Raw genomic sequence first — 20680 nt, forward strand, 5'->3', positions numbered from 1 at the left:
CTCTCTACAATGTAAATAGCATTGCATTATTGCATTGCATATTTATTTCACAGAACCATAAAATGCTAGTGCTGAAAGGAACCTTAAAGGTAAAGGGCTAATATAACCCAACCTTTTCATTGCACAGATAAAGAAGAATGTTCAGAGCTTACATGACTTGCTTGCCCAAGGTCACACAACTGGTTTATTGGCAGAGCCACTAGAACATCCAGCTAATAACACCCAGTCCATTGTTATTTTCACTTTAGCCTAATGCATCCTATTTTGTCATTAACTCTTGAAAATGTCATAAAACTGTCTCTGAATTTAAGTACTGAATCAAAAGAACAATGAAAACAAACAAAAAACAAAAGTACAGCAATGATTAGAACTACAACAAAATCAAACTAGCAGTTGGAATGTTCAGAGTCTGATGGCATCTATCTCATATTGAAAGGATACCATTCTCCTTTATGTACTGAGATAGGAATTTTGAGTTTGTGTGCTACACAGAAGTGGGTCCCACATATTATAAGAGGTTTTCATGCAAAGGCTCGAGAGAGAGAACTTGCTGGAAGTTTTTCAAGAGTATACATTCTTGTTCAGTTATGGATTGAATGTGAATCTGATTCTGTGGAATACACACACACATTCATATATATCTTTTAAATGTCATTCATTGAGATTATTCAGTTAGGAAAGTCTCACATTGTGCCTTATTTATAAAGTGGTCCAATAAAATTTGTTGGTATTATAATTATTTTAATTTTATTATTGTAATAAAATTTTAAATTATAGTAAATCATCAATTATTCATGGATGAATTATCCAAAAGTTGGTTTTCCTGGCCAACCAAAATCTTTTTGAATTATCTCAGAGAATGCACATGAACTTAACATACATAATTAGAAAATTCAATCTGAACCCCCCCAAAAAAAATTCCAAAGTGAAATAAAAGTTGTTTGTTTTTTTTAATTACCCATTACTTTTAATTATTTATATCACTGTTCTTCTCTTTTCTGAAACTTTGAATGATCTGTAATATCATCTATATGGCTCTGGCTCCTAATTTCTTAAAGATAGCCATGGCCAAAAGAAACCCAAAAATCACCACCTTGTAGCCAAACCTTTGGTGAAACCTTCTGTCATGCCTACCTAAACTAGTCAGGATAATTGAGATATGATCCATCACCAGGCCATATTTGACCTGATAGAACCAGATAAGACTTGTGTTCAACTAATATAGCTTTAAATCCAGCATCCTTTCTGTGCTTCTGTATAGTTAGACAAACAGAGGGACTTGCAGAGATCATTCAAGTCCACTTTACACATGAGTAAAGAGATGAGGTATCATAAATTAGCTAGTGGTAGGGTAGGTATTTAGATCCAAATCATGTATATTGAAATATGTATTTTTAATGTGAGATTAGCTTAGATTTATATATGTATAGCATTATGTATTTTAACCTTTATTCTCATCAATAAGATTTTATTTTTGTACTTTGAAATTTATTGTTATCAATCATATACCAATCTAATTACTAAATACTTATGAAATACCTAAGTTTTATATTGTGTTTATGTGCCAGTAGAAAAAGAGTAACAATCTAACAAGTACAGTACCTCTGTTTCTATGTAACACGTTCTTCCATTTAACAAGTATTTATGAGGCTCCTACTAATTGCTGGGCACTTTGGTATTCTGGGGATACAAAGACAACTTTATGACATAAGTACACTGTGTTGCTACATGTTAGATCTACAGTAAAAAATAATGATACACATTGGAAATATAACTCCTTCAATTCATTAGAGCTTTATATTAATTAGAACTATACAGTTACAGTTTTTTTTTTTACATTAGTGTTAATAAACAATGTGCAAAAAATAATACTAATAATGATAAAGTCATTATTTTATATTTTAGAGAGTGAATTCTTATTCTGGTTTCTTAAATTCTGTAAAACCTTTAATTATCTGTGGCTTCTTAGCTCAGCTGGTTAAAGTACACTGCTAATGAAGCCAAAGTCATGGGTTCAACCCCTTTAAAGGCCACCTAACTTTGCTTTATTCTACGGCGACCCCTGCTAGCTGCCTTACATATTCATGACTTTGGTCACAAGGGAAGACCCAGAAAAAGAGAAATCAGCCTTCACCATTACTAGGAAAATATTACAAAGCTCATGTCCTATTGGTGTTGGGTCATTTGGGTCATCTTTGTATATAAAGAGTAGCACTTTTTTTTTTTTTAGAAGAAATTGCATTTGAATAGCTATTTATGCTTTGCATTCTTGTCCAATTATCCAAAAAATAGAGATGAACTGAAATTAAGGTGCTGCCTATCCTGGCCACAAAAATCATTACTTATAGCACTATTGGCTAGAGAATAATAACCAAGCTTTGGCATTCCAGATTTTTCACTCTTATTTGAATTACAGAATGAAATATCTTAAAGTTATATTTTAAAGTTTTATATATATATACATATATATAAAAAACTCATAGAATCTGAGTTGGAAAGGACTTCAGAGTTGATATAGTCCAAACTGAAAGCATGAATCCCCTTTACACCATTCCCAAGAAGTCATCAGTGAGGTTTTTCATGAAGACCTTCAGTGCAACCTCCAAAGGAAATGTCTTGCATATTTTCCAGTCAATAAATATCTATTAAATGCCTACTATGTGCCAAGCATTGTGCTAATGGTTAGGGACATAAAGAAAAGTCTCTACTTTAAGGAAACTCACAATCTTATTTGGGGACAACATACATATAACTATGAACAAACAAGAAATAAACAGAATAAATGGGAAATAATCAAAGATAAAGTGCTAGAATTAAACTGAATTGGGAAAGACCTCTAATTCTTAGGAAGTCTAATCTTAAATTCAACCAAATGGTGTCTTCCTATTACCTTTTACTTCCTGGTCCTAATTATATTCTCTAGACCAAGCAGAATATTCTTCTTCCTAGAGGATACCCACCCTACCCACCCTAATGCTGAATCTTAAGATATGTCAAGTCAACAAAGATTAAATACTTACTGATATCTCCCTCAATTGCTTAGTGCAGTGCTTAGCACATAGTATTTTTTTCATTTATTTATATCTCCTCTTTCATGCTATATTTGTAAATTTTTTAAAAGTCCAAATGAAATATTTATGAATGGATGAATAAAAATCATTAAGTATTTATTATATATCATAATATATACTATATATTACATATATACTACATGCCAAGAATGAAGCCAGTTTATTCCCTCAAGGAGCTTATTTATATATTACTGGAATGAGTTAATAGAGGAGAGTGATACCAAGGAAGAATTTTGGTTCGGAATGTTACAGGCATGATGCATAGATTCTTAGGAATATAGATCAATACAACCTTTCCAGCAACAATGCTAACATTAATTTGATTATGATTGTAGAACTGGAAAGGTGTGAGAAAGAATGAGATAAATGGAGGGTACAAGGCAAAATGTCTGAGGTGATGGCTAAGATATAAAGTGAGGTATGGCTAGAGATAACCTTATCTTAACATGTAGTTAATGATGTGATGTACTCTTCAATTAGAACAGCAGGATCCTAGGGACAGAATTCCAAAGCCCTCTAGGGCTTGATTTCTGGGCCATGCAAAAAATTAGCTAGAAAGATTTCATCCTTTTAGCATTAGACCATCATTCCAGTCTGATGAGGTCATCTTAAGCCCAGGTTTTGTCATCCATTCAGCATATTAATCTCCCAAAAGATTAGTCTTCCTAAAACATGTTGCTTCCCTCCAAAACTTTCAATAGCTTTCTACTGCCTACAAAATAAAGTTCAAATTTCTTAGACTGACGTTCAGTTCTCCTTAATCTGGTCTTAAGCTGACTTCACCTCTCATTAGTCCCTTATAAAGAATGGCCTAGTAAAGAGTAGGAAGACAGATTTCAGTCCCAGGTATACCCCCTTACACTTTGACAAATCATTTAAATTTTGATAAATTCATCTATAAAATGGGGATAATAATTATTGAACTATCTACTCACAGAATCAGAATTGTAATGGAGAGTAAAAAATGATCCACTCACTCTCCTTTAATTTATGGCTCATGCTTTATCATCTCTCTATCTTTGCTTATAACATACCTACCAACTGAAATGTCCTCCCACCTCTTTTCCTTTAAGGTTCCGTTATATCCAATCTTATTAGAATCAAAGAGCTTAAAAATGATTTAGTTCAATCTACAGGCTGGTGGCTTGCCTAACAACACCTTACAGAGAGTTTATTCAAGGCCACAAAACAGCTAAACATATAGCTCATTTAATTAGTCTTTCAAACATTTCAGATGGACAATAAATTAGGTCCACAGGAGTAAAAGGTTGGATTGGATCACATTTGGGAAATTTTGCAGAGTTTTCAATAATTTCAAATGGCTTGCTGCCACAAATGCTCATATCTTTTAACTCTAATGTTCTACTGGCACTATATTACTATAAATTGTGAAACATCATAGTCGTGGAAAAACTGAAATAATAGTTCAAAGACTAATTTTTTTAAAAAAGTCACGATAGGCATAAAACGACTACAGCATATAACCCAAAATAACTTGTATGCAAGAAGCTATGTAAAATATATTTTCTAAGACTATCCAAGAATGTGACTAGGCCACGTACCAAGAAAAATATGTACAATCTAGTGCTTAGCATAGTGCCTGGAACATAGTAGACATATTTATTGACTGACTGACAACCCACATGGTATACTGGTACCTCCCAAAATATTAAAATAAAAGGTTTTCAATCTTTTGGGGTAGCACTTTTGTGTGTGGGTTTTATGTGTAATAATGGATGCAAATCACACAGGACAAGAAGATATGGAAAAGCTCAGCTGTGCATTTGTAGAATGTCCATGCTAACAGAATAGATCCACCACAATTCCAAAGTATATAGTGAATGCCTACTTTATTCAAGTCACTTTGTTAGGTGTTAAACAAAAAGTTTACAATTTAGGAAGGATAAGGGATAAATATTAGGAAAGGTTATAAGTATATAATGAATGCTATAAACAATAAATGCTATAGAATTAAGAGAGAAAGATTACCCTGGTTGGATAAGGAAAGTTTCACTAAGAGAATAGTATAATAATAATAAAACCTACATTTATATAGTGTTTTGAGGTTTTGTTTTGTTCAGTCATTTCAGCCCTAGCTAACCCTTTATGACATATTTTGTGGTTTTTTTGGCAGTATCTTGGCAGATCCTAGAGTGTCATTTCCTTCTCTAGCTTATTTTACAGATGAGGAACTGAGGCAAACAAGGACAAGTAACTTGCTCAGGGTCACACAGTTAGTGTCTGAGGCCAGAATTGAAGTCAGGAAGGTGAGTCTTACCTATTTCAGACCTGGCATTCTATCTACTGTGCCACCTAGCTGTTAGGCTTTGAGATTTACAAAATGTTTTTGTGAGAACAATCCTATGACCCCAATTTAATGATGTCATTTTGATCCTCTTCAAGAATGAAGGACAACAAACAGCCACCTCTTTGACTGTTGATGAGTCACAATCTTTCTAGATTTTTGTTTTCTTTGGGTCCTTTTTTGTTGTTGTTATTTTCATTTATAAAAAGAAGGGAGCTGACTATGTAGCCTTTGAATCCAGTTCTAAATCTATGCTTCTTTGAATCTGTTCCAAAACATAAAGAAAAAAAGTTCCATATGATTAAAGGGAAGAATTGTTCTCCTACATGTGGTCTCAATCTGCATCTATCTTTGTTGGATCATATCCACAATATGCCCCCTAACTATAGTATACTTAAAGGCTTTGTCTTGGACCCTTTTCTCTTCTTTCTTCATATTCGATTTCTTAGTGACTTCATCATCTCACATGTGTTTAATTGTCATCTCTATACTAATGACTCTTGGATTAAATATTAGAGTTTAGGTTCTCTGTCAATCATAATCAATTGCCTCTTGAAGATTTCAAATTGACCATCCTAGTGGTAGCTCAAATAAAACATGTCTGAGCTTAAAACTGAATTTATTGTTTTTTCCCCAAAATCAACTCTCTTCTTCCAAACATTCTTGTTTCTTTTGAAGGCACCACTAATCCTTCACATATCTTAGGTATTCTATTTCTGTGTTCTCTCCACTCTCTCCACTCCACATAATCAATTAATTGCCAAATCTTATTATTCTACCATATCTCTCAAGCTCTTTTTCCTTATCTCCAATCCACAGCTTTTTCTAGTCCAGGTCTTCAACATCTCTTGTCTGGACTCTTACAATAGTGTCCTAATTGGTTTCCTTGCCTCATCTGTTCACACTTCAAAATGTCCTTCATACAGCTACCAAAGTAATTATCTTACAACCCTAGTAGGACCATGCCATTCCCCTATTTAATAAATTTCAAGAATTTGCCTATTACTGCTAAGATAAAATACAAATTCCTGTTGGACTTTTAAAGCGCTTTGCAAACTTCCCCAGCCTAATTTTCTATCCTTATATATTATTCCCCTTCTTATACATTGATAACCATACACACTGGTTTTCTTACTCCTTATATATTTCATTCATCTTCTTTTCCCTTGCCTTTCTATTAGTTACTTCCCCACACACATACATTCCATCCTTCTTCTTAGAATTCCTGGTTTCCTTCAAGGCCCAACTCAAGTATTATCTTCTATACAATGATTTTCCTGATCCCTCTCCACATCCCTAACAGCTAAGATCATCCCACCAAATTATCTTGTATATAATCTTATATATACATGTTTTTTTTCCAGCTACATTGTAAATGATTCCAGGACAGAGATTATTTTACTTCTGTTTTTCCTTAATTTTGTATCCTTAATACTTATGATTATGGTTCTCAAATTTTTTTTCTTCAGGATCTTTTTATATGCTTAACCAAGGACCCCCTAAAGAACTTTTGTTTATATGCTTATTGATATTTATTATATTATAAATTAAAGTATTTTGTATCTTTATGAAAATAATTCTGATCTCAAGGATGCCCCACTGGAAGTCATGAGATCATACATGGAGAACTGGCTTAGAGCCCAGCTTCTAAAGTTGAGGGTCGCATATGAGACCATATGAGGTCTTGTAACTGAAAGTGGAGGTTGAGAAATTATGATTTGTTATTAGTAAATATGTGATTTGTATAATTATTTTATATACCTATATAACCAGTATCACATAAAAAATTAGGGCTAAAAAGGGAAAAAGTTGAAGAAGTCCTAAACTAGAGCATAGTAGGCTGGTTGCTGTTAGGCCATTCAGTTCTGCACTTCTCTTTAGAAATGGAACTGATTCTTTCTACTCTGACCATTATTCATACTGAAGCTTTGGCCAAGCTTAAATTAGGATGGGAACTGCTGCTCATCCACCCTATCCATAACATTCCCTCTACTATGAAATTCTTCACATTTTCACACAGATCTTCTCCCTGACTCCTATAGTGGAAATAAATGGAATGAATAGAATTTGACATGAGTGAGAAAGTGAAACTGATTTTCTTTAAAGATTATTCTTGAATTTCTTCCATTTATTCCAACTAGAGATGTTGGATCTTTTTTTTTTTTTTAAATAAACCTTGTACCCAGAGATTACTACTATGGTAGGAATGGCAATCTGTGAATCACAACTCATTTGAAATAATTTCTGTACTATACATATACATACATATATATATATATGTATGGCTCATTATGTTCCCATCCCTAAGTAGAACACCGGAAAAATTGTTGAAACAGATTAGGAATGGGTCTCCCCTAAAGATATGTCCCTTCTAAAAGATAGACAATATATAAAGATCAAGTATAAGAAAGCTACTTACTTCTCTACCACAAAAAAAAAAATGCTTAAAACTCAAAAGATGCAAATACATACATTAATAAATACTGAAAACATGAAATATTTTGTGAAACTGCTGAATAGGCATTTCACTTTTCCCTCTGATCAACATGCCAAGGAACTTATTCATGGTCTCTATCTTCTGGAAAGATTGGGCCTCTTTGAGCAGAGTCCTTCCATCTGTACATCTTCTTGTCAGTGATGAATTTCACCAATAAGAGATTATTACAGAGATCACATCGTTTGAAGTAACTAGTACCTGAAAGTACCACAGAAGTTACCAACTTCTCAAACCCAAGGTTTCTACCAAGGTTCTCTATCTCAGGATCACTATTTGCTCACCTCTATTTTAAACCACAAATCAGAAGAAGGCAGTCAAGGACTTGAGGTCCAATCTGGGGGCCTGTCAAAATGAACATATGCACTTTCTGCCATGTACATTCAGCTAATATAATTGCCCCTGGAAAGAGGAAGAAAGAGGGAAATTTCCTCTCTCCTCTCATAATAAAAATCTAGGAACTATCAGTGTCCCAGACACATGTTCAAAAAATATTTTAAGTATATTAGGAAAGAAGTTTTCTTTGGCTAAGTGGCCGATCTTTTTTGGCATAGCTGTCCCTCTCTCCATCACAGGCTCCAAGAGATCAACCAGGAGTCTCTGATCTTGCATGTTCCTTCAGCAAAGGAGGAGCAGGCTCAATAATCCATCTGAAATGCCTTAGCAAAAAGACATACAAGTCACTGGAAGGGAATAAGATATATATTCCACATTACATATGCTACATAGACTCCTCATAATACCATTCTTACTCATGCTCCATGGGGTCCTCTGCTACACTGCTTTAAATGCCGGCTATAGTTGATTTGGTAGAAGATCCATTCTATGAACCAGGAAGATTGGGTCCTAAGTTCTGTTACATATATTGCCTGTGGGATTTAGAGCAACTCACATAATATCTATAATTCCAAGACTATAAATTGTAAAAGATCTGCAGTTTCCTTACACCAATTAAATCACGATTGGGGATTACAAAAGTATATATACACTACATATACATGTGTGTAAATACATATGTGTATATCTACACAAATATAATTTTTTAAATTGCTTTCTGAGATAGAGGAAATATTATTTTCAATACAGAAATTCAGGGTCAAATTCAAACATAAGGATAATCTTTAAAGTGTCTCTGACACTTTCTAAAGTTCTGAAGAACTCAAGTAAAGCTTTAATCTTTCATCTTTGTGTGGTTCCCCCCATAGGCTGGTGTCCTGGGCCTCCTTTGACCTTCCCTTATGCCCATGTCTACTGTCACAGAATGCTGTTGAATCATCAGAGATATCAGATAACATTTAGAGCATTTAGTGACTCAGAAAGCTAATTTACTTTACAATTTCATGTTTAAATTCTGTCTCAGGCTGTGTGACCCTGGACAAGTCACTTAACCCCAGCCTCAGGGGGGGAAAAAAAATCTGTCTCAATTCTATAAAATTTTAACATTTGCACCTGTTCTGAGAAAGTTAGAAATATGTAAAACAACATTTAAAATAAATATTTTTTGTTATTCAGACTTCATGATCTCATTTGGAATTTTCTTGGAAGAAATAGAAGAGTGATTTGTCATTATATTATCCAGCTCATTTTCCAGATGAGGAAACTGAGGCAAAAGTGACTTATCCAGGGTCTTTAAGTGTCTGAAGGTAGATTTGAACTCAGATCTTTGTAATTATAGGTCCATCAGGGCTCTATTCACTGTATCACCTAGTTGCCCTAAAATATATAATAACCAAATATTTCTGCCAAGTTTCTTATTTTAAAATTCATAAGTATGAGCTTCTCTTGATTTTCTCCCTTAATTTAGAATTGACAGATACAAATGCCCATGATAAAATCCTCATATCGATCCACTCCATATTTTGACTAGAATAATTCATGTACAGATTGATCTAGGTGTAGTATTAAAACATTTCTGATTCTCAAATCTTAAATAAAAATAGAAAAAGAGTTACTTAGCAGCACTGAATACTTGGTGCCTTATCTAGCTGGGAGCTGGTCCTCTATGTTGGCTTTTATAGTGGTGACATGGATTTCCATTCAGCCATTTTCACTTTATCACCTTCTCCCCCTTGTCAGCAGCTTCCATTAGGAGTGAAGAGTAGGGGGTAGAAGTGGAAATCACTTGGCTGTTTAGGAGTGCATGAAAATGATTTTTAATTTTTTTTCCACTGAAACTAAAAGGTTTCATAGATTCTGAAACAACAGCATTATAAGCTAGCCAACTGAGTTAATGAACCCAGTCATAACGGTTTTAATTAATTAAGGTTATAAGAGTTCAGATTTTTAAAAGCCAACTTCAGTCTTACCTTGAAAAATAGGATTACTTAGGTTAGCAATTTGCTGCAACAATAATTCAGAATTCTATTAAAAACATGACATTAAATAGCCACATTACTTTTTTTATTTATTTTTCCAAAAGCTCCCAGAGTAAGCAAAATACACAACTACATAAGGATTTTATTTCACTAATTGGCCTCTAAGAATTTCTGGAAACCTGAAAGGGAAACATTGCCCAAAGAAGACAGAAGCAAAGAAACATAAGATAATGCTCAACAACAGGAAAGTGTCAGCAATTTAAATGAAGGTCAAAGATTTTAAACAAACAGTATAGATAAGGCCTAAGCACTGTGAACAATTCTGGATAGCCTATCCCTATATGAAAACAAAGTCCAAAAGCAAAGTAATCTTGCTATTTTTCCTTAGCCATTTTGAGGCCTAGAGAATTGTGACATTCCTTTACAGGGTTTGTGAACATAACTAAGTATTGGTGAGCCTAAAAAAAAAAAAATCTGTAACACTTAACAATGTTTATATTTTTAACATTAGTTATCATTTTATGTATTTTATTTTATTCACTTAAAAACATTCTGAGAAATGGGAGATAGGCTTTACCACAATGCCAAAGTGATCTGTCAAACAAAAAAAGGTTAAGAATTTTTGTTCTACAATGGCATTCTAATCAATAATCTCCATACAATTAAAATCTTTAAAGTTTTTAGTAGACTAAATGCAAAAATGTATAAGATACAAATCTTAACCTGATTTGATTGGGAATTTCAAAGGTCATATGGCTAGTGTCCTAATAATTAGGGAGCCACCAATACTCTTTTTTTTTTAAGTTTTATTTTAACAATAAATTATTTTCCAATTACATGTATAGATTGTTTTCAACATTCTTTTTTGTAAGATTTTTTTGAGTTCCAAATTTTTTGCATCCAATATTCTTAAAATCATCTGGAAAGGAGATAACAGGTATCTTGGCCTCTTGTATTAATTATGTAGATTGAGAACTGAGCTCACAAGAATTCCTTCTCCAGAGAATGATGCTGTATTAAAAATGCTTAAAATACATTAATTTAATCCTCTTTAAGCTGCAAGAACCCAACTTTTTTTTTTTTATTCTAAAGGCAGGCTCCCTGAAAGTTCAGTAGAGGACATCATGGATAGGTAAAAAAAATTACAACAAAAAGAGAGAGTGTGTTTTGTATGAGTCAGTAGTTCTAATAATTTTTCTTCCAATTTTTTTTGTCTCCATCAAAAGAAAAAAAAAAAGGGATGACAGTGGAAGATATATAAAGAATTGCTTTGTGGCAAGCTCTGAAATATAAGGAAAGACAATAATGAAATACCTTACCATGATGCTTTCATAATTAAAAATTGAGAACTTCATAATTCAAATTGTACTGAAATGTAAAAAATGATCCTGATCTGATATATTGATTCTTTTGGAGGCTGAATTACAACTTCATATGAATAAGATACTTTTAACAGGGTAATGCTTGTCTTAAGGAATTTAACTGACAACCAAAAATAAGCATCATATTCTGTATTATCTGAAATCAGTCTAATATTTAGTTAAGTTGAAGAAAAAAGTGAAGTCTTTAAGTGAAGAGATAAAATCTTGGAAGTAGTATTCACGTTTGAATAGTAAATATTTGTTATGCCCATAGTAAATTCAACCTCTCTGGGCCTGTTTTCTAAGATGGGGATAATATAGTCATACCTACTCTATCAATTTATGAGAATAGTTATGAGAACCAAATAATATTGAGTTCTCATTTCTATTCTGCTTTCTGGCTTATAAACACACATATACATACATACATGTGATATCTACATTCGTAGTTAATGATACTAAAACAAAACTATGATTATAATTTATACTTATTATGCTGTATATTTTTCAAATCACTTTTGTATCCCTGATCTACCTTCACAAAAGGACTATTGTGAGCAAAACTAAGTTTAACATAGAGCAATAGAATTTAGAGATGAAATCAGCTTTAGGGACCATCAAACTCTTTGAGGGCTTTCTGTCTTTCAATATATCTTCAGCAGCTAGCCTTGCATAGAACACATGTTTAATAATAGTTGTTGAATAGAACAGAATCTACATCAGTCTCCCCCTTCCCTTCCCACCCCCAGTTCAAATTTGCCCTCAGATAATTATACAATGTGGCTTGGGTCAAATATTCCTTATGACATGTACATGAAAAAAGAAAAGAATGGCATTATTTATTTGTACAAAGATTTTTCTGATTAATAATAATTATAACTTAAAATTTTATAGTGTTTGAGTTTTACAAAATATTTTAAATATATGATCTTATTTACTCAGAACAAATGCTACCAGAAAAAATTGTTGAGATATTATTGAAATATTAATTTATTTTCAAGCACCTTTTTAGGCCTAAAATACTAACCATCTATGAAACAAACAACAACAACAACAAAAATCACAGCTTTTTTCCTTTAACAAAAATTTTGATTAAAAACCTAAAAGACACTTAACACTTCCTAGCTATATGATCCTGGCTAAGTTAGTTGGAAGGAAGGAAGGAAGGAAGGAAGGAAGGAAGGAAGGAAGGAAGGAAGGAAGGAAGGAAGGAAGGAAGGAAGGAAGGAAGGAAGGAAGGAAGGGAGGGAGGGAGGGAGGGAGGGAGGGAGGGAGGGAGGAAGGAAGGAAGGAAGGAAGGAAGGAAAATGTATGATTAGAAAAAGAGAGGTGGGTTAGACCTGTATCAAGAGCATGAGGGTCTCTATTGGCTATGAGATCTAGAAAAAAAGATTCCAATATTGAGATTCTGTGAGGATCTAGATGTGGTCAAAAGTTGAACAAGAATAAATATATTTATAGGTTGTGAATTACTTTGTTAACAGAGCCACAAAAGTCTGAAAGTAATGATGGAGCTACAGTTTGGAAGAGTTACACATATACATGCATACAAATATATTGTCTATGTATATTACACATACACTTTCTTCCAGTATGGAAGAGTTGCACCCTTTCCAAGGGAAGAGTGGTCAATAACTATTCTACCCTTGAATGCTTATGTTCAGTCTAATTAAACTAGTCTTGGTGTTTGGCAAACACAATACTCCAGCCCCCTTGCCTTTGCTTTCTTTGTCCTGTGTTCTAGGGATAAATTCCCTGCTCCATTTCTTCCCCCCCCCTCCCAAAAAAATTCTAGTGCCCTCCCTCTTTAAACTACCAGGAATTCATTTTGAAGAAATACATATGTGTGTGAATATATGTACATTGTATCTCCTAATAGAATGTAACCTCTTTGAGGGTAAGAATTGCTTGTTTTTGTATACCAGTACCTGGAAAGAATACCACCTGATAGAACAAGTACTTTAAAATCCACAACTCATTAACTCCCTGTAAACTCTATCTAGGCTCAAATATAAACTGCTTTGTTTGGCATTTAATATGCTTCATTAGTGACCCTTTCCCATCTTTTTACTATTCTTATATATCACTATCCTTCATATCCTTTGTAATCCAGCAATACTTGCTGCTTTCCCATCTCTCTGCCTATCCACTGGCCATCCAAATGCCTAGAATTATTTTCCTTTTAACTTCTGCTGCTTAAAATACATGGCTTTTTTCAAGACTTAAAGCAGTGTCTCCTGTAGAAGACTTGGTCATCCCTCATAGATAATAGTGTCTTCCCCTTTAAAGTTACCTTACATGTATCTTGTATGTATCTAGTTATGCACATGTCTCTCATTAAAATGTAAGCGTCTTGAGGGCAAGGACTTTTTATTTTTCATTCCTTCTTTTCATCACCAGGTCTGCCACATATAGGAAACACTTAATTTTTGTTGATTGATTGATGGAAGTTGAATCAGAAATGTTAGGGTTAAAAAAGACCTCAGAAGCCACTTAGTCTAGCCCATACTTGAATAAGAATCATAGGATCATAGGTTTAGAGGTCCTCTAGTTCAAATGCCTCATGTAACAGAGTCTGATCCAGCCTTCAGAGGCTTGTGTGTGTGTGTATTATTTTATTTATTTAATATTTTCCCCAGTTACATTCAAAACAAAAATAATGTAGTTTTTTTTTTACATTCACTTAAAATTTTTGAGTTATACATTGTCTCCCTTATCTTCATCCACAATTAAGAAATCACTTGTGAAGTTCGGCAAAATATCTCCATAAAAATCAAGTTGGGGGGGGAGGGGAAGCACTATAAATCTCCCACCTTAATGAAAAAAAATAACTCAAAAAAAATTAGGTTTAAAAAAGAGATCAATAGAGAAGAGAGAATGCTTCGATTTGTATTCAGATACAATCAATTCCTTCTCTGGTATGGAGAGGATTTTTCATCATAAGTCTTTCACAGTAGCCGTGGATGATTGTACTACTGAGCACAGCAAAGTCAAGCACAGCTGTAAAGCCAGGCTTTTAAAGCCCTTTACAACCTCGTCCTATTTTCCCAGCCTCAGATATATTGCGCTTTCTTTCCAGCATTCTAAACTCGAATGCAGCAGTCTAGTTAAATCCGTCTTAGTGTTCAGCAAACAACACTCTAGTTCCTTGCCTTTGCTTTGCCTGCCCTGTTTCTTGGGACAAAACCCCTCCTCCTCTTTTCCCGCCCACCCAGTGAACAAACACGTGTGTGCGTGTGTGAATGTATGTACATTATGTCCCCTTGTAAAATGTAAGCCCCTTGAAGGTAAGAACCGCTGGTCTTTGTACTCCAGTACATAGAATCTGATAGAAGTCACTTTAAAAATGCATGTTGATTGGGGACAGCTTTCAAACTCTGAGATTTGTCTTTTCCAAACAAAACATTCTCAATGTTCCTTGAACACAAGGCAAGAGCTTCAGGTTTTACATTGAGCTGACCGTCCTCTCCTGGATGATCTCCACAGTGTGTCTTTTCTATAATGTCGAGCCCAGAAATGAACATAACGCCTCAGACAGACGTTATAACCAGGACGGGGTATGATGAGACTATGACCTTTCTTGTTCTGGACACCGCGTCTCTAACCCAGCCTAAGACGGGAGTTAGTTTTCTTGGGTGCTATATCACACTACTGACTCATAACGAGCTTGTATTCCACCAACACCCTCAAATTTTTATGATCACGTGTCCTCGTCTCTTTATACTTAGGGACCTATTGCTGTCATTAAAGGACCTTCCATTGGCAAATCAGTACTGCCCTTTAATGTTAGTTACAATTAAGGGGCCATCACCTGGCTTAGGACAGGCAGTATAGTATCGTGGAAAGAACCCGACCGTCAAGGGCAAGCCCCTTAAATCCGTTTTCTTTATCTTTTGAAATAAAGGGTTGGGTTGGATTTAAAATTGAACATTTGCTAAAAATTCCTTCCTGGGAAATTCACACATGGAAATAAGAGATTTCAGAATGAACAGACTCTTTCCTAGTTCTCCAAGTCATAAGCAGGTACCTTCACCACGTTTCCTGCTCCCTGATCTAGTAAAAGCCTCGAGCTGCTCTACTCTGCAGTTTGATAAAAAAAAAAAAAAAAAAAAAAAAACCGCGGAACAGCATTGCCATGAAGAATGTCGGAGAGCGCCAGCAGTAATGCCGCAGCGCTGTGGCGTTGGCTTGGCTGGGCTCCTGGACTCGGTTTCCCTAGGACCACAGGTCCTATCTGTATGGATTACGCACTAACAAACCTAGCTTCTGCCGCCGACTCAGTTGAAAGCACTCGATTGCCCAGAGCTAAACGCTGCAGCGAGAGATAAGGAAACCACAAGAAGGAAATGAGAACTAGCCCTCTCTCTGAAATGGGGAGCTGGGGAAATTACTCAGCAGCAGCAGAAAGAGTCCTGACTGCTAGGGGGTTCGGGTTCTAAATCGGGAGAGATTTCTTCTTTCACCGGGCTTGCTGTAAGGGGGTGGCAAGCACGAGCTTTTCCCAAACGCAGCTGATAAGATACGGCTGGCCAGATTAATAGAAAACTGCTAACTCTAATCAAATAAGGGAGGGTGGAAGGCAGGGAAGGGAATCGCCCATGGGTTTCTAGTTACAATTAAAGCAACTTTAAAAAAAAAAGAGAGAAAGAAAGAGAGAAAGAAAGAAAGGGGGGGGGGGAGAAGGTACCCACAGCTCAACGGGCTTGCGGATATTGGGGGCAAGCACTTCACCCGCACGAGAATTAAATAGGATAGGGGGAAGGGTACCGCGGGAAGGAGAGCGCGCTGTGGAAGAGGCACTATATCCTTCGGCGGAGGGGTATCACTTCAGAGAGACAAGGCGCAACATTCAATACACGCCCCTCACTGGAAGCCGGTTGCTTAGTTGGCGCGCGGTCGAGGCGCCTCTCTGCGTTCCCTTTGTCAAGGGCGTCCTGATAGGCCAAGGCAACCCTGCAGTGGTTTGCCGGAAAGAGTCGACGCTTCCGATTGGTCGCGTCGTACCTGCAATGCGTCAAGTCGCGATGGCAGCCGGCGGCGCGTGGAGTCTCTTAGCTATGAATGGCTGAGGCGGCCGCCCCACCTCTCCAACCTCGTCTTGCCCTGCCCGGGAACCTATTCGTGAGGAAGGGCTACCGCCTAACGGCCGCCATCTTTACTAATGGCAGTGGGCTCGGCCCAGGATGCTAAATAGCTATCTACGCAGGAAATGGCTCTGCGTCTAAAGATTTTATTTTATCGTATTATTTTTATCTGATTTTGCTCTCCCCTTCCCTCAGTATTTTCTCTCAGCCAGCGTGGGTGGGCTGGCAGCTAGGACCTAGAAAAGTCGAGCGCAGAGGGCGTGGGAGGCAGCCCCGAGAGGCGGTGGATCTCAGCCCCTTTTCCTGATCATCTTCTCCAGCCGGGAACTGAGGAGACTCGGGCAGGAAGTGGCCGGAGAAGTGAAAGACAAATCCCCCAAAGGCTGTCCCCCGAACTCCAGGAGGGCCTTGACCTCCCAGGTGGTCGTTATAATTCAGAACAAGTGAAAAGTAGCTTCTTGGCCCGGGGGTGGGGGGAAGGGACCAACACCCAGGCGAGCAGGACTAGAGCAGAGCCTGAAGGGCGTCTGGAGTTTGTCTGTGTGTGGTGTTTGTAAAGGCACTACCCTCCAGGAGAACGTTATGTACCCCTAGGACTCCAGACGGTGAGACTAAGGAGCCTCCTTTTGATACCTCCCCTCACCCTCCGCTGTGGTGGGCTTGTCCTCTGGTCAAGGCAACACTGATTAAACACCCACGTTTAAAGTGAAATATTTGTGTAGTGCTTTGCAGATCTTAAAGCAGTATAAATCCTAGCTATCTGTATACGGGAAGCAATGTGCTAATTGCTGAGGAAAAAAACGAGAGTCGAGTCTTAAAATTAACATGCAAATAAGATGTTTATTCAGCGTAGTTATAATCTCAGAAGAAAAGCACTAAGATTGAGAAGGAGCCTTTTCTTAATATGCCATTTTTCACTCTCCCCTTTTATGGCCTTCCCACCCAAACTCTCCCATAAATAGGTCTGATTCAGCCTGGAATCTGGGTTAATAAGAATCCTGGCTCTATCCTGGCCAGCGTGGTGGGTGAAACAATTAAACGTAGGGTCGAGTGAGTGAGGGTTTGGGGGTTGGGAACAAATTAAATAAAGTGTGGTAGTTGTCATGGTTTTCGGGGAGGAACGGGTCTGTTGACGCTGGAGGTGCAGTGGATTATGTTTGGTCCAAAGGGGGATTCGAGTTGCCTTGGTGTGCCTGTTGCCATGACAACAAGAAAGAGGTAGTTGGTGAATAATATAAACCAGTAAGCCGGGGAAGGGCAGGTTCCTAAGCATGTGTGAAGCTTTTAAAGTGATTAGCACCCCCCAATGTATTTTTGAGAAATTGCTCTCTGGTTTTTACTCACTAGTCCTTACCCACTACAGGTTTATGGTATGTACCCGGTGTTAATTTTCAAATTACCAGCTTTGAGGAATAGAGCACTTGATTGTAGTTGTTTCTCGTTAACATTTGCTAGTGCCTGTAATGACCTTTTGAAAGAGGAAAAGTTAAAAGTGTCATTATCTAATCTTACAGTTATCATTTTGAATGTTTTCTCTTAGAAGTAGGTAAACTATCACCTTCCCTCAAGGAATTCTTCAAAATTAACAAGTATATGTGTGTGTGTACATATATATATTCTTACTGTATATAAATATGAAGTCAGAGGCTTGAATTGAGATTGTGGGAAAAAATAAAGCTGAAGATTTGCATAAACTTTATATAGAATATACTTATACCTTTTAAGGACACAGTCATTTAGTGTTCTTTGTTAGTATCATAGGTTTTACATATTAAAAGCATAGCATTTGTAGACATTAAAGTATGTTTGCTTTGTCTTTCTGCTAGTAAGCCCTAGAATTGGAACACCTTTTCCCCCAAATGAATTCCTCCTTCAAACTTTTCTATTTCTGGCACTGGCTTCTTTTTTTCCCCCAATCTCTGAGATTTGAAGCCTTAGTATTATATTTGACTCTTCCTTCTCCCTCATCTCATGTCCAATCAATTACTAATCCTCATTACACCCACTACTGTCTCTTTAAAATCAGTTTTTTTCAAAGAGATTTTCCTGCTTCGATTCTCCTAGTTTTCAAATCGCCCTTCACATTGATGCCAGAGATTTATTTTCCTTCTGCATCTATCTGGTTGTATCCCTTCTTTGGCAGAACCTTTCAATGGCTTCCTATTGCCTAAGGCAGTACTTTTTGAGTTCACATCCCTCTTAATTGAAAAAAAAAAAATTGGATGTGGGCTCCCAATATTTAATTATTTGTAAATTACATGTTTATTTCCTGTTATACTAATACATATTATATACACAAAACTAAAATCTTAAAGGAAATAAATATAAACTAATGTGAAAACTACCATAGGTTTTTTGCTCATGAAAGTAATGATTATTTAATACTTCATTATTTTAGAAAATATTTAGCACGGAAAGTTATTCAGAGGTCTGGCTCTAAGTTTAGGTTATTTTGATACTGGCTTTTTATGATTATCATTACTGAAAAAGATATCTTGCAAATATATATATAGATAGATCTAACTTATAGAAGTGCACCTTTCTCTGCTTAGCAAATCATGATAATCTTTCAATTCCATCTATCTCTCCTATGATTGTTCAGTTGTTCTTATGAACTAAATGGAGGGTATCACATTTTTCTATTTTAAACAAATGGATTCAAAGCCACATTATTTTCATTAATCCAGAAATGTTGAGAATTTCAAAGGAGAGCGTGTCAAAAATGTCAGATGCTGAAGAGTGAAGAAGGATGAGGATTGACAACAGGCCAGTAAACTGAGATACTTGGGAAGAGAGAATAGGGAGGTCAGATAAGGGGTGGGTTTTAGGGGATAAGTCCTTACTTATACTGTGCTACTCATTCCCACTAAAAAATGAAAACTGTGTGGGTAGGAAAGGGGAGTCCAAGGCAGTCATGAAACCATCTATGGAGCAAATTGTGGATATACTGGAATTAAGGGAAAGTTTGCCTGAACAAGGGAGCAAAGACTGGAGTCAATGTTGAGTTACAAGTGAAGGGAGTGGTGTAGTGGTATTGGACAAAGGAACATGATTGACTGGAGGATTAAGGTGAGATGTTTCCATCTTCTGACTGGCTGATCCCATACAGTCTGGGGTAACTCCACAGCCCTCCTAAGACTTCCAATCCTGCTTTGCCTGGTATTCATGGAATCACAAAATCACTAAATTGATGGTAAATTCAGGGATCATCTGAACTAAGCCATAGCCAATCATTTTTTACTTTTATTGAATCACTGAGAAATGATCTTCTAGCTTCTACTTGAGACTGAGATGGCATAGCTTTGTAGGTTGCCAATTCCTATTAAGCCCAAAATCTGCCTCAATTCTCTTCTCTACCTGGTACTACCTTACCTTTCTAGCTTTAGTCTACTACTTTTTACATGTTCTCTAATTGCTCTAAACTGTACTACTTAAGCCCTATATTTTCCTGATTCTTTTTCTTTGCTTGTATTTCTCTAGATACTTGGTCTTCCAAGGATTTCCATTTAGTAGGAAGTCCAGACAAATAGAGATATGGAAGACTTTAAATAGAGGTAACACAGATAAATAACAAACTATATACTGATAGGTCTAGGACCTACAATCCATAATTTATTGACTTTGCGGCTTGCCCTGGGGCTGCAAAGCTAAGTGTCAGAGGTGGGAGTTGAAACCAAGTCTTCTTGATTCTGTGTTCAGCACTCTATCCACCAATACTTAGCTGACATATTGTGATCCAAAATTGGAAGTTTGTTTAAACACTAGGAAATAGATATTAGCATGTAAATTGGATTCATTGGGTGACAAGTTTTTGAGAGACTTCTGGAATAGAAGAATATTCAGAAAGTACATACATAAAGAGCTCATAAACAGGGGAGACAATTTTCCCTTTACCTTATAGCTGACCTTGGCTCTCTTTTCTATGTTCTCTCTTAAAGATCTTGGGATTTTTTTGTTGTTTTTTCAGTAAGTTCTTATTGCCATCCATGTGCAAAAGAATATAATATATATCTCCAGTCCTGACCTCATCCCAACTCTAGACTAATATTT

The sequence above is a fragment of the Sminthopsis crassicaudata genome, chromosome 2, assembly GCF_048593235.1.
Source record: "Sminthopsis crassicaudata isolate SCR6 chromosome 2, ASM4859323v1, whole genome shotgun sequence".
Taxonomy (NCBI): Eukaryota; Metazoa; Chordata; class Mammalia; order Dasyuromorphia; family Dasyuridae; genus Sminthopsis; species Sminthopsis crassicaudata.